The following is a 14,900-nucleotide window of genomic DNA, read 5'->3' as shown; positions in this document are numbered from 1 at the left end:
TGAACATTGATTTCTCACAATTTTGTTAGCCCTTGCTGTCTCCTCCACTTCCTACCTCAGCCCCCGGGCTCCTCCTCCTTTTTCCTTTCTTCTCCCGGCCACCCCCCACCCCTCATCAGTCCGAAGAAGGGTTTCGGCCCGAAACGTTGCCCATCTCCTTCGCTCCATAGATGCTGCTGCACCCGCTGAGTTTCTCCAGCATTTTTATGTTCCTTCGATTTTCCAGCATCTGCAGTTGTTGAAATAAAGGGTAACTTCTTCAGGATAGAAATGAGATATTTCTTCACTCAGAATAGTTTTTTTCTGGTTTTGAAATAAATCAGTTGTTAGTTGCATTCCAGCAAGATCAAAATGTTATTGATTCCAAGAAGTAATAAACGGTATCACAGTAAGAGAGGAAACTGCTTTTAGGGTACAGGTCAGGCTTGATCTGCCTGAAAGGTCCAGACCCAAAATGTTGCCCGTCAACATTCAAGATTGCAGCTTCCAGCCAACAGACATCAGTGTCTACATCTCTGGCAATTAATACAGTGACTATCATGGGGTTCCACCGCACTGAAGTCAGGAGCAGCACCCAGGGGCTGCTGCAATACCACTATTGTAAAAAAGAATAAGTTGTCGGAGATAAAATCGGAGATATTCAGCAAGCCAGGCAGCATCTGTGGAGGTAGAAACTGAGTGAATGTTTCAGGTTAATATTCTTTCCTCACAGCTGGGGAAAGTTGCCAGATAGGGACAGACATCTAGAGTGATGAGGGAGATGATCTGAATGGCCTCCCAGTTCAATATTAATGTCAGTGATCCACTCCAGAGCACAGGGAACTCATCCACTCCTCACTGACACCAGTTCCTGGGGTTGTGATGGTCTGAGAAGGAGCAGCAGCATTTTCCCCGTTCCCAGGCCCACGAGAGGACATTTATCCGGCATCTTAGAAACATAGAAAATAGGTGCAGGAGGAGGCCATTCGGCCCTTCGAGCCAGCACTGCCATTCATTGTGATCATGGCTGATCGCCCCCTATCAATAACACGTGCCTGCCTTCTCCCCATATCCCTTGACTCCACGAGCCCCACGAGCCCCTAGAGCTCTCGCTTAAATCCATGAATCCTTTCCTGAATCTGGTGGTACGCTCTTTCAAGCTTTTGGATTTAATTTAGTTTAGTTCAGAGATACAGAGCGGAAACAGGCCTTTCAGCCAACCGGATCAGCGCCAACCAGCGATCCCCACACACTAACACTATCCTACACACGCTAGGGAAAATTAAAAAAAACATTTACACCAAGTCAATTTACCTACATACCTGTACGTCTTTTGAGTGTGGGAGGAAACCGAAGATCTTGGAGAAAACCCATGCAGATCACGGGGAGAACGTACACACTCCGTATTGTCAGCACCCGTAGTCGGGATCAGAGAAACATAGAAAATAGGTGCAGGAGGAGGCCATTCGGCCCTTCGAACCAGCACCGCCATTCATTGTGATGATGGCTGATCGTCCACTATCAAAAACCCGTGCCTGCCTTCTCCCCATATTCCTTGACTCTACTAGCCCCTGGAGCTCTATCTAACTCTCTCTTAAATCCATCCAGTGACTTGGCCTCCACTGCCCTCTGTGGCAGGGAATTCCACAAATTCACAACTCTCTGGGTGAAAAAGTTTTTTCTCACCTCAGTCTTAAATGGCTTCCCCTTTATTCTAAGACTGTGGCCCCTGGTTACGGACTTGGCCAACATTGAAACCATTTTTCCTGCATCTAGCTTGTCCAGTCCTTTTAGTTTTATATGTTTCTATAAGATATCCCCTCATCCTTCTAAACTCCAGTGAATTCTGCCTGCTCTCCATGTCAAAGCTTCCTGGAGTCTCAGCTATGAGCCCCGTGTCCCAGACATGATCTTGCCTCTTTCAGCAGCACTCCGGTCTCCCTTCCTGAGCTCAGACACCCACTTCTCCTCAAATCACCTACTCTCACTTCTCCTCACTTACACATCTACACCTCGACTAAACCCCTCGCCTCAACCAATTCAATTTCAATTACAATTTCTAGCAATAATCTTTATGGAGAAGATCAGTTGCTACCTGATACATTGGCATATCATAATCAGTAGCATCATCATACTCCTCAGATTGTAACTGTAACCAAGAAGCAACTATGTACATGGCAATCTGGACTACACATCTTCCCACCCTGCTTCCTGTAAGGACTCCATCCCCTGCTCCCAATTCCTCAGTCTACGCCGCATCTGCTCCCAGGATGAGATGTTCCACACCAGGGCATCTGAAATGTCCTAATTCTTCAGGGAACGGGGGTTCCCCTCCTCCACCATAGATGAGGCTCGCACCAAGGTATCTTCCATACCCCGCAACACTGCTCTCTCTCGCCATCCCTCCACTGGCAACAAGGGGAGAGTCCCCCTAGTCCTCACCTTTCACCCCACCAGCCGTCACATACAACAAGTAATCCTCCATCAGTTTCGCCACCTCCAACGTGACCCCACCACTCGCCACCACTTCCCATCTCCCCCCATATCTGCCTTCCGCAAAGACCGCTCCCTCCATAACTCCCTTGTCAATTCTTCCCTTCCCTCCCGTACCACCCCCTCCCCGGGTACTTTCCGTTGCAACCGCAAGAAATGCAACACTTGTCCCTTTACCTCCCCCCTCGACTCCATTCAAGAACCCAAGCAGTCGTTCCAGGTGCGACAGAGGTTGACCTGCATCTCCTCCAACCTTATCTATTGCATCCGCTGCTCTAGATGTCAGCAGATCTGTATTGGTGAGACATAAGAATGCTGTTAATCAATTACAGCTCAGCATTCAACACCATTATACCCTCTAAACTGATCACCAAAGTCGGTAACCTGGGCATCGACCCCTCCCTCTGCAACTGGATACTGGATTTTCTAACCAACCGACAGACCTCAGTCTGTTAGGTTTGACAACCACACCTCTTCAACCCTCACCCTGAACACCGGCGTTCCACAGGGCTGTGTGCTGAGCCCCCTCCTCTACTCCCTCTTCACCTACGACTGCACATCTGTACATGGCACTAACACCATCATCAAGTATGCAGATGAGACAACGGTGATTGGCCTCGTCAGCAACAACGATGAGTCGGCCTATAGGGAGGAGGTCCAGCTCCTAGCAGCATGGTGCGCTGACAACAACCTGGCCCTTAACTCCAAGAAGACCAAGGAGCTCATTGTAGACTTCAGGAAGTCTAGGGGCGGCACGCACACCCACATCCACATCAACGGGACGGAGGTGGAACGTGTTTCCAGCTTCAGGTTCCTGGGGGTCAACATCTCCGATGACCTCTCTTGGACCCACAATACCTCAACTCTGGTCAAGAAGGCTCACCAGCGTCTTTTCTTCCTGAGGAGACTGAAGAAGGTCCATCTGTCTCCTCAGATCCTGATGGACTTCTACCGCTGAACCATCGAGAGCATCCTTACCAACTGTATCACAGTATGGTATGGCAACTGCTCTGTCTCCGACCGGAAAGCACTGCAGAGGGTGGTGAAAATTGCCCAACGCATCACCGGTTCCTCACTCCCTCCATTGAGTCTGTCCATAGCAAGCGTTGTCTGTGGAGGGCGCTCAGCATCGCCAAGGACTGCTCTCACCCCAACCATGGACTGTTTACCCTCCTACCATCCGGGAGGCGCTACAGGTCTCTCCGTTTCCGGACCAGCAGGTCCAGGAACAGCTTCTTCCCGGCGGCTGTCACTCTACTCAACAATGTACCTCGGTGACTGCCAATCACCCCCCCCCCCCCACCCCGGACACTCCTCCCACAGGAAAAAATATGTCTATGACTTTAAGCATATAAATAGATTTATTTATTGAAATCATTGCTATGTCGCTCTTCCAGGGAGATGCTAACTGCATGTCGTTGTCTCTGTACTGTACACTGACAATGACAATTAAGGTTGAATCTGAATCGGAATCTGAATCGGATAATTAGGCATGGGTCAGGTGCCGCAAGAGTGAAGGGCGGCTAATGTTGTGCCTCTATTTAAGAAGGGCTGCAAGGAAAAACCTTGGAACTATAGACCAGTAGGCCTAACATGTGTGGTGGGCAAATTGTAGATAGCAAAGATAGTTCCCCAAATTTACAATAGGATCTTGATCAGCTGGGTAATTCAGTTGAGGAATGGTTAATGGAATTTAATGCACATAAATGCAAGGCAGGGTAACATCTTCACAGTGAATGACAAGCTTCTTTTCGTCAAGAAGCCTTCATCAGTCAAAGATTTGAGTATAAAAGTTGGAATGTTATGTTAACAGTTGTACAAGATGTTGGTGAGGCCAAATTTGAAGTATAGTGTTCAGTTTTGGTCAGCCTGTTAGAGGAAGGATATCGTTAAGCTGGAAAGAATGCAAAGAAGATCGATGAGAATATTGCCAGGACATGAGGGCCAGAGCTCTTGGGGCAGCCGAGCAGGCTAGGGCTTGGGCTTTATTCCTTTGAACTCAGGAGGCTAAGGGGTGATCACATGAAGTTGTATATATTATCATCCATATAGTCTGAGCATTTGACAGCACTGGGCCTCTATTCGCCGGAGTTTAGAAGGTTGAGGGGGGACCTCATTGAAACTTAGAGAATAATGAAAGGCATAAATAGAGTGGATGTGGAAAGGATGTTTCCACCAGTTGGAAAGGTTAGGACCAGCGGTTATAGTCACAGAATTAAAGGGCACTTTAGATACGAGGTGAGGAGGAACTTCTTTAGTCAGAGGGTAGTTAATCTGTGGAACTCATTGCCACAGAGGGCTGTGGAGGCTGGCAGTGGATATTTTTAAGGCAGAGAGAGACATTTCTTGATTAGAACAGGTGTCAAGGGTTATAGGGTGAAGGCAGGAAAATGGAATTAGGAGGCAGAGATCAGCCATGATTGAATGGCGGAGTGGTCTCAATGGGCCAAATGGTCTAATTCTACTCGTGTAACGTGAACTTTTACCCTGAGAAGGGAAATCAGGAACAAGAGGAATTAAGTTTAATGTGAAAGGGAAAAGATTGAATAGAAATCTGAGGGCAGCATTTTCACACAGAGGGTAGGTAAATAGAACAAGCTGCTCGAGGAGGTAGTTTAAGCTTCGATCGCCCCGACGGCCTCGACCACGGGATAATAAAGAGGAAGAAGTTTAAACTTTATTGCCTTCCATTATAGTGAGGAGAGTGGGAAATCCGCTGTGGTGGATGTTCATGTTAATTTTTATGTAGGTGTGTCTTGTTGCTTTTTTTTAGTATGGCTGTATGGTAATATGAGTTTCACTCGACCTTAATTGGTACATGTGACAATAAACAGGCCTTTGAACGTTTGAACATTGAAAAGACATTTGGACAGGTACTTGGATAGAAAAGGCTTCCAGGGATATGGGCCACATACAGGCAGGTGGAACTAGCGTAGATAGGAAATCTGGTCTGTACAGGCTAGTTGGGCAGAAGAGCCTGTTTCCATGCAGTATGACTGTAGGTCTGATTAGAGATAGCCCGTGAGCAGGGCAGTTTATATGGACTTCAGAAGACCATTGACCATGGTAGGATAGTGTGGAAGGTTAGATCACATGGAATCCAAGGCAAGCTACACAATTGGATTCAAGATTGGCTTGGAGGAAGGAGTCAATGGGTAGTTTTGGTGCACAGTTTTTCTCATTGGAGGCCTGTGACCAGTGGAGTGATCCAGATGCCGGTGCTGTCTCCACTGTTATTTGTTAGCTACATTAACAATGTGGATGACAGTGTTGTTAACATTGTTAGTGAATTTGCAGAATATGGTAATAACACCATAATTGTTCAGTCACATTCAGGGAGAGCATGGTGACACTGGAATTCTCCACCCTGGAGGTTAGATTGTTGGTAATAGAGGTCATAGATCAGTTTTTCAAAGATAGGGAATGGAAAGCTACGTGTAGCTGGCACAAGAGAAGAGTTGTGGTGTGGAGCAAATTGGCCATGGTCATATTAAATTAGTGTGAGGACACAGGTGGCCTACTCTTACTCCTGTCCCTTTTGTGTTATGGTGTTCAGTGCTTTGGGATGTGATTCTAGAGCAGAGTGATTCTAGAGATAAGGTCCAAAATACAAAATTACAGGGCAAAATTAGGGCACATGGTATTGGGGGTAGAGTGCTGACATGGAGAGAGAGGTGGTTGGCAGATAGGGAACAAAGAGTAGGGATTAACGGGTCCCTTTCAGAATGGCAGGCAGTGACTAGTGGGGTATCGCAAGGCTCGGTGCTGGAACCACAGCTATTTACAATATACATCAATGATTTGGATGAAGTAACATTAGCAAATTTGCAGATGACACAAAGCTGGGTGGCAGTGTGAACTGTGAGGAGGATGCTATGAGAATGCAGGGTGACTTGGACAGGTTGGGGGAGTGGGTAGATGCATGGCAGATGCAGTTTAATGTGGATAAATGTGAGGTTATCCACTTTGGTAGCAAAAACAGGAAGGCAGATTACTATCTAAATGGTGTCAACTTGGGAAAAGGGGAAGTACAACGGGATCTGGGGGTCCTTGTACATCAGTCTATGAAAGTAAGCATGCAGGTACAGCAGGCAGTGAAGAAAGTGACTGGCATGTTGGCCTTGATAACAAGAGGAATCGAATATAGGAGCAAAGAGGTCCTTCTGCAGTGGTACAGTGCCCTAGTGAGACCACATCTGGAGTATTGTGTGCAGTTTTGGTCCCCTAATTTGAGGAAGGACATTCTTGCTATTGAGGGAGTGCAGCATAGGTTTACAAGGTTAGTTCCCGGGATGGCGGGACTGTCATATGCTGATAGAATGGAGCAGCTGGGCTTGTACACTCTGGAGTTTAGAAGGATGAGAGGAGATCTCATTGAAACATATATGATTGTTAAGGGCTTGGACACGCTAGAGGCAGGAAACATGTTCCCGATGTTGGTGAGTCCAGACCGATGTTGGGGGAGTCCAGGGGCCACAGTTTAAGAATATTAAGAAAGGAGTAAGGCACTTAGAACGGAGACGAGGAAACACTTTTTCTCACAGAGAGTTGTGAGTCTGTGGAATGTTCTGCCTCGGAGGGTAGTGGAGGCCAGTTCTCTGGATGCTTTCAAGAGAGCTAGATAGGGCTCTTAAAATAGCAGAATCAGGGGATATGGGGAGAAGGCAAGAATGGGGTACTGATTGGGGATGATCAGCCATGATCACATTGAATGGTGGTGCTGGCTCGAAAGGCCGAATGGCCTACTCCTGCAGCTATTGTTTATTGCCTATAGAGCAACCAGGTCTGGAGGATCTAATTTCAAGGAGATAAAGGAGGTGAGATTTTAATGAGTAAGGCAAGACAAAACATACACCCCCTTCCAGTTCCAGGTCCCCCTCTCACCTCAGCCTTCCTTGCAATTGTTGCTCAAAGATTCCCTGTGGCCTTACACAGACCTTGCCTCTGTCTCTGACATGTAGAGCCCAGTGTTTTCAGTCCGTCTGCCACCTGTAACAAATGCGACATCAGTCAGGGGTACGACGGGGAAATAAAATTTGACTGTTAGAACTTTAATGGATGTTGGAATAAAATGGAGTCATGCAGCACCGCAAGTCCGCATTAATTTTCCCTCTCACATTCCCCTCTTGTGATTTTATAAACCTACATAAGGTCATCCCCTTAGCTCCTTTGCTCCATGGAAATCAATCCCATCCTATCCAGCCTCTGCTTCTCACTCAAACCCTCCAATCCTGGTAATCAATGTTGCATCTTTTCCAGTTTACTGACACCATTCCTGTAAAATGGTGACCAGAACTGTACATATCCCAGCTGGTGCGGTATCCCCGAGGTCTTGTACACTGAGACAGGACGCCGCAGAGTGAACCAGACATAGATGACCTCTTGGGCTGTCTGCACCCCCTGGCCTGGCTCCATCTCCCAGCTCCAACCCCCTCCATGTCTCCCTCCTGCCTATGTCCCCCTCCCCAGTTCAAACCCCCTTCCTCCTCTGCATCCTAAACCCTCACCATCCCCTCTTCCCCTCCCACGATCCTGTGCCCATCTGCCTGCCCCTTCCCTCGACCCCCATAACCCTTCCTTGCTCTATCCTCTGCCCTTCCCTGCTGCCCTACCCCAGACAACCCTCCCCTCAAGCCCCAGACAACCCTGCCCTCCAGCCCCCCTCCCTCCCCTCCAGCCCCACTCCCTTCCCTCCCCTCCCGCCCCACTCCCTCCCTCCAGCCCCACTCCCTTCCCTCCCCTCCAGCCCCACTCCCTCCCCTCCAGCCCCCCTCCCTTCCCTCCCCTCCAGCCCCACTCCCTCCCTCCAGCCCCACTCCCTTCCCTCCCCTCCAGCCCCACTCCCTCCACTCCAGCCCCACTCCCTCCCTCCCCGCTGGTCGATGAGATGCGACTGTGTGTCGACCATCCTGCGGCTTTTGCATTGCTCTTTTTATTTTGCATTTTTGCATTGCAATTGCATTGCATTCGGCATGCGGCCGGGATGGTCGGTTGCCCCTGCGGACCCAACCGCCCGACCCACAGCCGGAACACTGGCTGCGCCCGCGGGCCCCACCGTCCTGACCCACAGCCGGACACTGGCTGCCCCCGCGGGCCCCACCGTATCGACCCACAGCCGGACACTGGCTGCCCCCGCGGGCCCCACCGTCCTGACCCACAGCCGGACACTGGCTGCCCCCGCGGGCCCCACCGTCCCGACCCACAGCCGGACACTGGCTGCCCCCGCGGGCCCCACCGTATCGACCCACAGCCGGACACTGGCTGCCCCCGCGGGCCCCACCGTCCTGACCCACAGCCGGAGCACTACCTGCACCCGCGGGCCCCACCGTCCCGACCCACAGCCGGACACTGGCTGCGCCCGCGGGCCCCACCGTCCCGACCCACAGCCGGAGCACTGGCTGCCCCCGCGGGCCCCACCGTCCCGACCCACAGCCGGAGCACTGGCTGCACCCGCGGGCCCCACCGTATCGACCCACAGCCGGACACTGGCTGCCCCCGCGGGCCCCACCGTCCTGACCCACAGCCGGACACTGGCTGCCCCCGCGGGCCCCACCGTCCCGACCCACAGCCGGACACTGGCTGCCCCCGCGGGCCCCACCGTATCGACCCACAGCCGGACACTGGCTGCCCCCGCGGGCCCCACCGTCCTGACCCACAGCCGGAGCACTACCTGCACCCGCGGGCCCCACCGTCCCGACCCACAGCCGGAGCTCTGGCTGCCCCCGCGGGCCCCACCGTCCCGACCCACAGCCGGAGCACTGGCTGCCCCCGCGGGCACCACCGTCCCGACCCACAGCCGGAGCACTGGCTGCCCCCGCGGGCCCCACCGTCCCGACCCACAGCCGGAGCACTGGCTGCGCCCGCGGGCCCCACCGTCCCGACCCACAGCCGGAGCTACTGGCTGCACCCGCGGGCCCCACCATCCCGACCCACAGCCGGAGCTACTGGCTGCGCCCGCGGGCCCCACCGTCCCGACCCACAGCCGGAGCACTGGCTGCCCCCGCGGGCCCCACCGTCCCGACCCACAGCCGGAGCACTGGCTGCCCCCGCGGGCCCCACCGTCCCGACCCACAGCCGGAGCACTGGCTGCCCCCGCGGGCCCCACCGTCCCGACCCACAGCCGGAGCACTGGCTGCGCCCGCGGGCCCCACCGTCCCGACCCACAGCCGGAGCACTGGCTGCCCCCGCGGGCACCACCGTCCCGACCCACAGCCGGAGCACTGGCTGCCCCCGCGGGCACCACCGTCCCGACCCACAGCCGGAGCACTGGCACCCGCGGGCACCACCGTCCCGACCCACAGCCGGACACTGGCTGCACCCGCGGGCACCACCGTCCCGACCCACAGCCGGAGCACTGGCACCCGCGGGCACCACCGTCCCGACCCACAGCCGGACACTGGCTGCGCCCGCGGGCCCCACCGTCCCGACCCACAGCCGGACACTGGCTGCCCCCGCGGGCCCCACCGTCCCGACCCACAGCCGGACACTGGCTGCCCCCGCGGGCCCCACCGTCCCGACCCACAGCCGGACACTGGCTGCCCCCGCGGGCCCCACCGTCCCGACCCACAGCCGGAGCTCTGGCTGCCCCCGCGGGCCCCACCGTCCCGACCCACAGCCGGAGCACTGGCTGCACCCGCGGGCCCCACCGTCCCGACCCACAGCCGGAGCACTACCTGCCCCCGCGGGCCCCACCGTCCCGACCCACAGCCGGACACTGGCACCCGCGGGCCCCACCGTCCCGACCCACAGCCGGAGCACTGGCTGCCCCCGCGGGCCCCACCGTCCCGACCCACAGCCGGAGCACTGGCTGCACCCGCGGGCCCCACCGTCCCGACCCACAGCCGGAGCACTGGCTGCCCCCGCGGGCCCCACCGTCCCGACCCACAGCCGGAGCACTGGCTGCCCCCGTGGGCCCCACCGTCCCGACCCACAGCCGGAGCACTGGCTGCACCCGCGGGCCCCACCGTCCCGACCCACAGCCGGAGCACTGGCTGCCCCCGCGGGCCCCACCGTCCCGACCCACAGCCGGAGCACTGCCTGCACCCGCGGGCCCCACCGTCCCGACCCACAGCCGGAGCACTGGCTGCGCCCGCGGGCCCCACCGTATCGACCCACAGCCGGGATGCCCCTGACCCACAGCAGAAGCCACCGTCGACCATGCTTGCGCACCTTCCGGTAGAAGGTGAGCGCGCTCTATCCCTTTTTGCCTGTGGGATTACGAGTTTTGTCCCTGAACGTGGCCTCACAGGTAGATAAAGTGGTCAAGAAGGCTTTGGCACATTAGCCTTCATCGGTCGGGCTTTTGAGTAGGGTCCGAAGGGGAGGGGGTTACAGAGAAAGGGAGTGGTGTTGGGGTCAGGGGGGAGTGGGAGGGGTTACAGAGATGGGAGAGGGGGTGTAGGGGCCGGGTAAGTTTGACAACTGGTACAAGTGTCAATCTAACTACTAATTTTCGAGGCTGGTACAGAAACAGTTGTTACTCACTGCATTCGTCCCCACAGACAGCTGAGGAGGGGAGAAAAGTAGGAAGGAGTTTAGTTGATAACAAGTGATTCAAGGATCTAAACCCTCCCTCCCTCCCGCAGTGTGGAGCTCCCTCCTCACCGCTCCTCCCTCCCACTCTCCCTCCCTCCTCACCGCTCCTCCCTCCCACTTTCCCTCCCTCCCACTCTCCCACCTCACCGCTCCTCCCTCCCTCCTCACCGCTCCTTCCACCCTCCCACCCTCCTCACCGCTCCTCACCGCTCCTCCCTCCTCACCGCTCCTCACCGCTCCTCCCTCCTCACCGCTCCTCCCTCCCTCCTCACCGCTCCTTCCACCCTCCCACCCTCCTCACCGCTCCTCACCGCTCCTCCCTCCTCACCGCTCCTCACCGCTCCTCCCTCCCCCCCTCCCTCCTCACCGCTGCTCCCTCCCTCCCGCAGTGCGGCGCTCCCTCCTCACTAGAAGATGAAAGGAATGCGGAAGATTGGGAAATATTTAGCCTCCGACCTGATTTTAATTTAACTTGGAGAAAGGCATGTAACATATCCAGGGGTTCATAATCTGTGGAGATAGAATGTACTAAATTCCAATCTTTAATCCAACTTACTTCATCTCCCCGGCTAATATCAGGTAACTCAGCTGAACCGTCCTCTCACCAACTAGAGAACAGTCCTGACCTCACATCTGCCCCATTGGGGACCCTCGGACTATCTTTAATCGGACTTTACCTTGCACTAAACGTTATTCCCTTCATCCTGTATCTGTACACTGCGGACCATTGTAATCATATACAGTCTGTCTGCTGACTGGTTAGCACGCAACAAAAAAGCTTCTCACTGTACCTCGGTACACGTGACAATAAACTAAACTATAGTAATAAACTTAAGTTGAATTTAACTGAACTAAACTCAATTAATGAAAATTAAACTAAATTAAATTAATCTAAATTAAACTGAACTAAATTAATCTAAACTAAACTAAACTAAATTATGTAACCTAAGTTAAATTAAATTACGTTAAGTTAAATTAAATTAAAGAAAACTAAACTCATTTCCCTCTCCCCTGACTCTCAGTCTCGACCCGAAACATCACCCATTCCCTGTCTCCAGAGATGCTGCCTGACCCGCTGAGTTACTCCAGCACTTTGTGTCGAAACAAAACTAAATATCACAAAGAGATCAAACATGTCGGAACAGGCCCTTCGGCCCACAATGTCTGGGCCGAACATGATGCCAAATTATACTAATCTCCTTTGCCTGCAGGTGATCCATATCCCTCCATTCACTGCATATCGATCTGCATATCCAAAAGCCTCTTAAACACTACTATCGTATCTTCATTCACCACCATCATCAGCACGTTCCAGGGACCCACTTGTAAAACACACTTACCCTGCAAAAAGGCATGTTTCCTCTCTGTATCTCTATATGGCTCTAGGCTGGTTTACACCAAAAGATACACACAGTGCTGGAGTAACTGGAGGAATCGGTTTTCACACCTTACTCTTCCATATCTCTAAGGAAGACAAAAATGCTGGCGAAACTCAGCGGGTGAGGCAACATCTATGGAGAGAAGGAATAGGCGATGTTTTGGGTCGAGATCCTTCTTCAGACGAATGTGGGGGTGGGGGGGCAGGAAAGAGAAAGGAGGAGGTTAAGACAGTGGGCTGGGAAGGGGAGGGGAAGGAGGGCGAATGCTAGGACGACCTGAAATTGAAGAAGTCAATGTTCATACCGCTGGGATGTAAACTGCCCAAGCGAAATATGAGGTGTTGTTCCTCCAATTTGCGCTGGGCCTCACTCTGACAAGTAGTGCCCAGGACAGAAAGGTCGGATTCGGAATGGGTGGGGAGTTGAAGTGCTGAGCCACTGGGATATCAGGTTGGTTATTGGGAACTGAGTGGAGGTGTTGGGCGAAGCGATCGCCAAGCCTACGCTTGGTCTCACCGATGTAGGGCAGCTGACACCCAAAGCAGCAGATGCAATAGATGAGGTTGGAGGTGGTGCAGATAAACCTCTGCCACACCTGGAAAGACTGCTTGGGTTCTTGGATGGAGTCGAGGGGGGAGGTACAGCATTCCCTGCGGTTGCAAGGGAAAGTACCAGGGGAAGGGGTGGTTTGGGTGGAAAGGGGCGAAGTGACCAGGGAGTTATGGAGGGAGAGGTTTCTGCGGAAAGCCGAAAAGGGAGGAGATGGGAAGTTGTGGCCAGTAGTGGGTTCCTGTTGGATGTGGCGAAAATGTTGAGAATTATCTGTTGTATGTGACTGCTGGTAGGGTGGAAGGTGAGGACAAGGGGGATCCTGTCCTTCTTACGAGTGGGGGGGGGGGGGGGATTGGGAGTGAGAGCGGAGCTACCGGATATAGAGGAGTGATGAGAGTCTCATGTATAATTGAATTGGGGAACCCCGTTCCCAAAAGAATGAGGACATACCGATGCCCTGGTTTGTAACATGGAGTCCTTACAGGAAACTGGGAGGGATGATGTGTAGTCCAGATAGCCATGGGAGTCAGTGGGTTAGTAGTAGATGTCGGTCAGTAATTTGTTACATGTGATGGAGATAGTGAGGTCTAGAAACGGTAGGGAGATGTCAGAAATGGTCCAGGTGAACTTAAGTGGCGAATGGAAGTTAGTGGTGAAATGGATGGTCAGTGAGGTCTGCATGGGTGCACGAGGTAGCACCAATGCAATTGCCAATGCAGCGGAGGTAGAGTTCGAGGATAGGGCTACGGTACTCCTCGAACAAGGATTGTTCCGAATCTGACCTTCCTGTCCTGGGCCTCCTCCATGGCCAGAGTGAAATGGAGGAGCAGCACCTCATATTTTGCGTGGGTAGTTTACACACCAGCAGTATGAAATTGACTTCTCCAATTTCTGGTCGTCCCTGCTTTCTCCACCCCCTCCCCTTCCCAGCTTTCCCACAGTCCACTGTCTCCGCATCTTCTTTCTTTTTCACGCTCCCCCCCCCACGTCTGTATGAAGAAGGGTCTCGACCCGAAACGTCGCCTATTTCTTCTTCTGCATAGATGCTGCCTCACCCGCTGAGTTTCTCCAGCACTTTTGTCTACATTCGATTTTTCCAGCATCTCCAGTTTTTCTTAAACCTTCCCTATCTCCAGACTCCTTCTCCCCTGAATCTCAATCTAAAGAAGGGTCTCGACCCAAGACAACACCCATTGCTTCGCTCCAGAGATGCTGACTATCCCGCGAAGATACTCCAGCACTTTGTACCTGTCCACGTTCTCCACAGAGATGCTGCCTGACCCGCTGAGTTACTCCAGCACTTTGTACCTGTCCACGTTCTCCACAGAGATGCTGCCTGACCCGCTGAGTTACTCCAGCACTTTGTACCTGTCCACGTTCTCCACAGAGATGCTGCCTGACCCGCTGAGTTACTCCACCACTTTGTGTCTAATGAAGGCAGTAAAGGCTTGTGTTTACTTACCAAGTGAAAACATGAAGGGGTAAATCAAATCCATGTTCTTTTGAAAGGTATAAACCATAGCCTCTGTATAGACTAATGGAAGGGAGGGAGGGAGAGAGAGAGAGACAGAGTCAATGCTGATAAAGACGGGTGCGTGGGGTTATCTGAACACAATCAGCTTCTTCCCCACTAAACCCAACACGCCCACTCTCTCCAGCACATCCTGACTATTCCCAGGGTACAAGTGTCTGATTAATAATCCAATGCTCCCCTCCTCACCGCCTCACCCACCCCCTCTCCCCTCCCTCCCTCCACTCTATCTAGCCCCTCCTTCTCTCCCTCCTTCCTTCCCTTTCTCCCTCCCTCCTCCTCTCTCTCCCTCCCTCCCGCAGTGCGGCACTCCCTCTCCATCTCCCCCTCTCAATCTCTCCCCCTCTCTCACCCATGTTGAAGTCCTTGGTGTAATTCCAGCTGAGAGGAACATTCGTCCTCAGAAGCCACGATCAGACAGCGGTTGATCA

General features: G+C 53.3%; 2 long non-coding RNA genes across 2 annotated transcripts in view; one reads left to right on the top strand and one right to left on the bottom strand.

Moving 5' to 3' along the window:
• LOC116970248 overlaps positions 1-13,490 on the top strand; it is a 27,532-nt gene extending 14,042 nt beyond the window's left edge. Inside the window, exons 3-4 of the long non-coding RNA XR_004411079.1 lie at positions 5,926-5,932; positions 13,480-13,490. This is a non-coding gene — a long non-coding RNA (uncharacterized LOC116970248). The remainder of the gene's footprint in view (positions 1-5,925; positions 5,933-13,479) is intronic.
• Positions 10,862-14,900, bottom strand: LOC116970249. Its single transcript, XR_004411080.1, has 4 exons — positions 14,822-14,900; positions 14,401-14,472; positions 11,464-11,517; positions 10,862-10,977 (listed from the first exon to the last, which is right to left on the bottom strand). It is a non-coding gene; the product is annotated as an uncharacterized LOC116970249 (long non-coding RNA).

Source organism: Amblyraja radiata, unplaced genomic scaffold (assembly GCF_010909765.2).
Source record: "Amblyraja radiata isolate CabotCenter1 unplaced genomic scaffold, sAmbRad1.1.pri scaffold_675_ctg1, whole genome shotgun sequence".
Lineage (NCBI taxonomy): Eukaryota > Metazoa > Chordata > Chondrichthyes > Rajiformes > Rajidae > Amblyraja > Amblyraja radiata.
The sequence above is the reverse complement of the archived record's forward strand: the minus strand, read 5'-3'. Positions and strand labels throughout refer to the sequence as shown.